This window comes from Enhydra lutris, unplaced genomic scaffold (genome assembly GCF_002288905.1).
Source record: "Enhydra lutris kenyoni isolate GAN:26980312 unplaced genomic scaffold, ASM228890v2 scaffoldscaffold130, whole genome shotgun sequence".
NCBI classification, from domain to species: domain Eukaryota; kingdom Metazoa; phylum Chordata; class Mammalia; order Carnivora; family Mustelidae; genus Enhydra; species Enhydra lutris.
In genome coordinates, this window is record NW_019154214.1 from 355,487 (window position 1) to 363,718 (window position 8,232).

An 8,232-nucleotide genomic window follows, 5' to 3' on the forward strand; every position below is an offset into this window, starting at 1 on the left:
CCCTGAACCCTGGGATCATGACCTGAGCTGAAGGCAGACATGTAACTGACTGAGCCCCCCAGGTGTCCCTACACATGAATTTTTAAATCAACTTGGCAATTTTCTCAAAAAGCTAGCTGGCATTCTCATACGATTGCACCAAATCAGTAGATCCCTTTGGGGAGTATTTGATAAATATTTTATCTTTCAACCTATGGACACAGGATACATTTCCATTTATTTGGATCATTTTACTTTTTCCAATTTTTACTTAAATTCTAGCTACTTAACATACTAGTACAAACCAATGCATTATTGGTTTCAGTTATAGGATTAAGTGATCTCAACACTTCCATGTAACACCTAGAACTCATCACAAGTGCCTTCTTAATGCCCATGATGTGTTTAACTAATCCCCCCACCACCTCCCTTGTGATGACCATCAGTGTGTTCTCTAGAATTAGGACTCTGTTTCTTGGTTTACCTATTTTTTTCTTTTCTCCCTATGTCCATTTGCTCTGTTCCTTAAATTCCATGTAGGTCAGTTCATACAGTATTTGTCTTTCTCTGATACTTATTTTGCTGAGTATAACATACTCTAGCTCCATCGACATCATTATAAATGGCAACATTTCATTTTTTATGGCTAATATTAGATATATAGAATATGTATACACATACACCACATCTCCTTTATCCATTCATCAGCTGTTGGACATCTTGGCTGTTCCCAAAGTCTGGCTGTTTTTGATAATGCTGTTATAAACATCACAGTCCATGTATCCCTTCAAATCAGTATTTTTATATCCTTTGGGTAAATACCTAGTAGTGCAATTGCTGGCTCACAGGGTAGTTCTATTTTTAATGTCTTGAAGAAATCCATAGTTTTCCAGAATGGCCATACCAGTTTGCATTCCCACCAACAGTGTGAGGGTTCCCTTTTCTCTGCATATTTGGATCATTATAAATTTCTTTCAGTGTTTTATAGTTTTTGGAGTCCAAGTCTTCAATAACTTTGAATTTTTTTCCAACAATTTTATTTTTTGATGCTGTTATAAATAAAAAATAAAATTTTTAATGTGATTTTCAGATTTATTGCTAGTGCATACCAATACAAAAGATATTTGTACCTTTTGTAACCTTGCTAAAGTCATTTTTTATTAGTTCATATATTAGCTCAGTTTTCTGCATGTGAAGTGCTTATGGCTTTCAACATAAAAGGTCAGATAATTCATAAATCAAGATGGTTTTTTAGGGAATTGTGGGTGGCTTAATTGGTTAAGCATTTGACTTCGGCTCAGGTCATGATTTCAGGGTACTTGGCTGGAGTCCCACATCAGGCTTCCTGCTCCTTGGGGAGTTTGGTTCTTCTCCCTCTGCCTGCTGCTCCCCTGCTATGTTCTCTCTGCAAAATAAAATCTGAAAAAAAAGAGCAATGATTTTTTAACCTCTTTCCCCCTAATCTCAATGCCTTTTATTCTTTTTCTGCCACAATTACCCTTGCTAGAACTTCTAGCATGTTATTTTTTTTTTCAAGATTTTATTTATTTATTTGACAGAGAGAGATCACAAGCAGGCAGAGAAGCAGGCAGAGAGAGAGGAGGAAGCAGGCTCCCTGCTGAGCAGAGAGCCCGATGCGGGGCTCGATCCCAGGACCCTGAGATCATGACCTGAGCTGAAGGCAGCGGCTTAACCCACGGAGCCACCCAGGTGCCCCAACTTCTAGCATGTTAAAGAACAGTGATGAAAATGGGCATCATTCTCTTGTCTCATGATCTTGGGAGAAAGAACTTTTATTATTAACTATGGAGTAGGTGTGCCATTTCCATTAATTCCTTTTATCAGGTTGAGGAACTCCCCCTTTATTCCCAGTTTGAGTATTTTACCATGTAAGCTGTTGGATTTTGCTAAAGGCTTTTTTTTTTTTTTTTTAAGATTTTATTTATTTATTTGAGAGAGAGCATGAGCGAGAAGAAGGTCAGAGAGAGAAGCAGACTCCCCATGGAGCTGGGAGCCCGATGCGGGACTCGATCCCGGGACTCCAGGATCACGACCCGAGCCGAAGGCAGTCGTCCAACCAACTGAGCCACCCAGGCGTCCCAAAGGCTTTTTTTTTTAATGTACATGTACATACAGATGAACTTGTATGGGTCTTTCATTTATTCTATTAACTTTGTGTGTTACATTGATTTTCATAAGTTTGACCAAACTTGAATTTCTACCATATAGCACACACACTTCCTTTTGATATACAGTCCTTTTTATATGTTTCTAGGTTTGGTTTGCCTATGTTTTGATGAGATCTTCTCATGTATTTTAGGAAGGAAACTAGTTGGAAGTCTCTGTGGTTTTAAAAAAATATGTAGTACACATACATTTTACACATATGTATATTTAGAGAGATTTAAGAATTGGGTTCATGAAGTTGTGGTGGCTTGCTAAGTTCAAGTCAGATGGTATAGGCTAGGAGGCTGGAGACTGGAGACTTAGGTACTACTTGAAGTACGAGCCCAAAGGCAAACCACTGGATAGAAAAACACACGTACTCTATATTTTCATCTACATGTGAAGTAAAAAAAAAAAAAAAATAGACATACAGAGAACTGATGGTTGCCAGAGGGAATAGGTTGGGGGGGATGGGCAAAGTAAGTGAAGGTGATTAAGAACAAACTTCCAATTATAAAATAAATAAGTCACAGAGATGAGAAGTCCAGCTGTACTCTATAAATAAAAAATTCTGACTTTTAAAAAATTTATTTTATAAAGACATGAAAAAAGAAAAAAAAGAGTGTGCACACATGTGCAAGCAGGAGGAAGGGTAGAGGGAGAGGGAGAATCTGAAGCCAACTCCACATTGAACAGGGAGCCCAATGGGAACTCGATCCTAGGACCCTGAGATCAAGACCTGAGCTGAAAGCAAGAGGAGGAAGCTTAACCAACTGAGCCACCCTGGCACCCCTGACACATTTTCATTTTCATTCCATTCAAAACAATTTCTAATTTCCTCATGTGGTTTGTTGTTGTTGTTGTTACTCATAGATTATTTAGAAAGGTATTGTTTCCAAATGTTTGTGGTTTTCCAAAGTTCCTTCTATTATTCTTTTTTTTTTTATATTTTATTTATTTATTTGACATAGAGAGAGAAGCAAGAGCGAGCACAGGCAGAGTGGCAGGTAGAGGCAGAGGGAGAAGCAGGCTCCCTGCCAAGCAAGGAGCCCGATGTGGGACTCGATCCCAGGACACTGGGATCATGACCTGAGCCGAAGGCAGCTGCTTAACCAACTGAGCCACCCAGGCGTCCCCCTTCTATTATTCATTTAAAAAATTAGGAAACCAGCATGGCTCAGCTGGTTGAGCGTCTGCTTTCTGCTCAGATCATGGTCCCAGAGGCCCAGCAGGGAGTCTGTTTTTCCCTCTCCCCCTTACTGCTTCCTTTCTCTCTCACTCGCTCTCAAATAAAATCTTTAAAATAAATAAATAAAAAGAAATAATATTTTTTACATCCCTTTCATTTATTGACGCTTTTTGGTTTTGTTTTAGTTTTTTTTTTAAGATTTTAATTATTTATTTGACAGAGATCACAAGTAGGCAGAGGGGCAGGCAGGGAGAGAGGGGGAAGCAGGCTCCTCTCTGAGCAGAGAGCCCGATGCGGGACTCGATCCCAGGACCCTGAGATCATGACCAGAGCCAAAGGCAGAGGCTTTAACCCACTGAGCCACCCAGGTGCCCAAGGTTTTTTAATGATAAGCCCATGGTTTACCCTGGAGTATGTCCTTGAGGATCCAGACGATAAGTTAGTAGACAAAAGCTTAAAAGCAGCTTTTACAAATATGTTCAAAGAAGTAAAGGAGATCAAGTTGAAGATTTAAGGAATACGAGCAATTACTCACCAAATAAAGAATATGAACAAAGACAGAAGTTGTACACTTGGGGGACCTGGGTGGCCCAGTCGTTAAGCATCTGCCTTCAGCTCAGGTCATAATCCCAGTGTCGTAGGATAGAGCCCTGCATCAAGCTCCCTGCTCAGTGGTAAGCCTGCTTCTGCTTCTCTCTTCTCCCCCTCCCACTGCTTGTGTTTCCTCTCTCACTGGGTCTCTCTCTTTCTCTGTCAAATAAATAAATAAGTAAAATCTTTCTAAATAAATAAATATTTTTTAAAAAGTTGTACACTCGGGGCGCCTGGGTGGCTCAGGGGGTTAAAGCCTCTGCTTTCGGCTCAGGTCATGATCCCAGGGTCCTGGGATCAAGCCCCACAGCGGGCTCTCTGCTCCGTGGAGAGCCTGCTTCCTCCTCTCTCTCCCTGCCTGCCTCTCTTGCCTACTTGTAATCTCTGTCAAATAAATAAATAAAATCTTAAAAAAAAAAAAGTTGTACACTCACTCAGAGATCTTATTCCTGATTACATTTTAATGGCATCACTTTCTTGTGAAAGATACTCCTGGGTTGGAGATTCAAGTACATTGCAAAGGACATTTGTTTTTTGGATTCCACATATAAATGAAATCCTATGGTATGTGATTAAACAAACAAAAACAAGGAGGTATTTTTGAGTTGAGGATATCAATAAATAAAATGAAAAATTCAGAATATTCTCTCAATAATAGTTTTGAGGTGACTTAAGTAAATAAAAAAGAACAAGGAAATGAAGAAATGAGACATAATGGCAGATCTTAATTTACCTTTATCAACAATTTAATATAAACAGGTACTCCAAAAGCAGAGATTATCATACTAGAGATCTTAAGAACACACATAAGAAACGTAAATATTTGTGTAAAAAAAAGAGAGATGGGGGGGAAGGCAAAGACTACATTTCACAAGATAGCTATTTGTCTAAAAACAGTCTATCTAAAGTATTTCCAATAGTATTAGGTAACCAATGAATGGAATTACTCTAAGGGAAATAAATTGGTAATTGAGATAGCTATTTGATCAAAGATACAGAGTGAATCTCCCTAGAAAGCTGATCACAAACTAAGTTTCTTATTTACCCTCGTAGTCCAACAAACAAATATCTGCTGGCAGTTGTTAGAATAACCACCTGTCCTACCTGCAGGGGATTCAGAAATATTCATCTTTAGATGTATTGTCCCCCACTTATTGTACTAGGCTTAGAGTACTTGGGAGGCATTAGGACAAGTTCAAAGAAGGGGGCTTAACTCAGCCTTTGAAGTATGAAGACCGCTGCTTTCAGGTGATGATCTGTAAATTGAGTACAAATGGAAGCCAGAGGAAAAAGACTGAGAAAGGGGAATAGCTTGACAAGTGCATTCTTGTAGTAGGGGAGACAGCAGAATGTAGGATAGGACTGCAGAGGAGACAAGAGGAAGAGGAAAAGATCAAGACCACTTGAGTACAGAATGTGGTAGTCCTCTCACATTTGTTTGTTGGCTCTCATTGTATGAATTATACTGATTAATATATTATTCTTCTGTAACTTGTTTATTCATATTAGAATTTAATTATATAAATTGTTAATTTGTAATCTATTATAATCTACTTATTTATTCCAAGTACTTATCAATACTTCTATCAAGGACAAATGTGGATGTTAAAGCTGAGAAAAATGATTTTATTCAGTAAGCACTGACAGGAGAAAGAGCTGATCTCCATTTTGATTTGTGCAGACATGACTGCACATATTAAATGCAAAATGACAGACTGGGGAGGGAAACAACTGCAAACAAACTAAGCCAGACTAAGGAAAGTAAAAAATTACAAAGGGTTGGTCATTGTAAATGTGGTTAAGATCATGTTGTGCAGGTATGCCTGCATGGTTCAGTCATTAACCGTCTGCCTTTGGCTCAGGTCATGATCCCAGGGTCATGGAACTGAGTGCTACAGCGGGCTCCCTGCTCAGTGGGAAGCCTGCTTCTCCCTCTCCCACACGCCCTGCTTGTGTTCCCTCTCTCGGTATTTGTCTCTGTCAAATAAATAAATAAAATCATTTAAAAAAAGATCATGTTGTATAGTAGCTGGTAATTATAAAAATTGGGATTCTACCCTCCCTATATGGGAGAAAGAGATCTTATTCCTGATTACATTTCAATGGCATCACTTTCTTGTGAAAGATACTTCTGGGTTGGAGATTCAAGTACATTGCAAAGGGACATTTGTTTTTTAGATTCCACATATAAATGAAATCCTATGGTATGTGATTAAACAAACAAAAAGCAAAATCACACCAATATACACAGAGAACTGATGGTTACCAGAATGGATGATGGGGGTTGGACAAACAGGGAAGTAGGAACCATGGGCTTCTGATGAAGGATACTCTGAAGAAGGGCAGGTAGAGACAAGGTCCCCGCCCTAAGATGAAACCACTTTTTTTTTTTTTTAACATTTTATTTTTAGATTTTATTTATTTGATAGAGAGCACGTGGGAGCACAGGCAGAGTGTCAGACAGAGGCAGAGGGAGAAGCAGGCTCCCTGCCGAGTAAGGAGCCCAATGTGGCACTCGATCCCAGGACCCTGAGATCATGACCCGAGCAGAAGGCAGCTGCTTAACCAACTGAGCCACCCAGGCGTCCCGAGGAAACCACTCTTAAAAGAATGTTTTTTAAGTGTGGAAGGAGCTCTCCACTCTTTTCCATGTAAACAGCTACCTGATAGGTAGAAGAACTCATGGTCAAAAACCTGATTGGATGACAGGTTGCATGGAGGATTAATAACGTTAAAATAGTCCATCAGCAATCATTTTAAGACCCCAAGACTTAGAAACTTCTATGGCAACCCTCTCAGATTCCCTCCCTCTCGGGGATCTTTGTGCTCTTACTCAATAAACTTTGCCTGCTGCCTAGCACTCTTTTTCAGGTCTACGTCTTTCTTCCTCAAAGTGTCGTGACCAAGAACCCAGGCACTGAAGGAAAACAAGTCCTGAAATTCTTCCAGTTATGGAATCAATAAATTATAGGAACAAAAGGTACACCACAGGTAATACAGTTGATGTTGTTGTAAAAGTGTTGTATGGTGACAGATGGTGGCTAACCTTGTGAGCACAGCCTAGGTACAGATTTTTCAAATCATTACTGTACACCGAAACTAACATAATATTTTATGTCAGATACACACCAAAAAAATATATAATAAAATTTAAACATTTTTTAAAAACCAAAGGGACAAATTCAAAATTGTACATAACCTCTTTCTCAGTGAATCCCCTAAGAAAAAGTCAGGGATCTATTCTCAGATACTGGCTAGAATAAATGCTAAATCCTATTGAGAGCCTTGAACTTTCTAGATATGAACTTAAAAAGGTCCTGAGTTGTCCCAACAATGCAGTCTCACACTGCTAGAACCCATGTTAAGTCTCTTACTATAGGGCTTTAGATGCAGTGTTTATAAGGACAGTTTTTACAGTGCTTCCCTCTAAATAAGTAGCCTATAAATAGACCCCAATGGTCCCTACTTTATGATATTTAAATCCTTTAATCATTTCCTTCCTCTGAGTATAGTGGGGTTGTGACCATCTAGTTACAAATACAATGCAGTAATAGTGATGGGATGTCCTTTCTGATACAAAGGATCAGAAGGATACAAAGACTATCATTTATAACTTCTTGTTTGCTTTCTCAATCTCTCTTTGGGAAGACAACTGCTGTTATGTGTTGAATATAAACAACTTTGTTGTTGTTAATGGGAGCTCTTGATCTGAAAAGACATTACCACTCAGACAATGGTACATTTGATATCATGCATAACAAAATCTTTTAAATTCTAAATGCACAAAATACTACAAAGCTTAATCATTAAGAAATTAGTTCGTAAACAAACCTCACAAAAGAATTTAATGTCAACCACATTATAAGGAACTAATATCTCTGACCAATAGTCACAAAGAAACTGATGCCACTAATTCCTTAATAATGGAACTTAGACAAAGATGGAAGCAAGAAGAGCATAAAGATGCTATGGCAACAATCAAGATGAAACAATAGTGACTACAGTGGAGAAAGTGAGAAGTGGTTTGACTTCATTAGTATTCTAAAGATAGAGCCATCAGGATTTCTCAGATGAAAGTAGAAGGGAAGGAAGAACTCAAGGATGAGAGCAAAATTTCTGACTGACCAACCGGAAGGATGGAGTTGTCATTTCCTGAGATGAAGAAGACTGCAAGAGGAAAAGAACTGAGGAGGCAGGGGAAATCAGGCACTCTGTTTGGGTTAAGTCAAGATAGTGACATGTATTAAATACCTAAGTGGAGCTGTCTAGGAGGTACTTGGATAAATCAGTCAAAATATCAAGGCTAG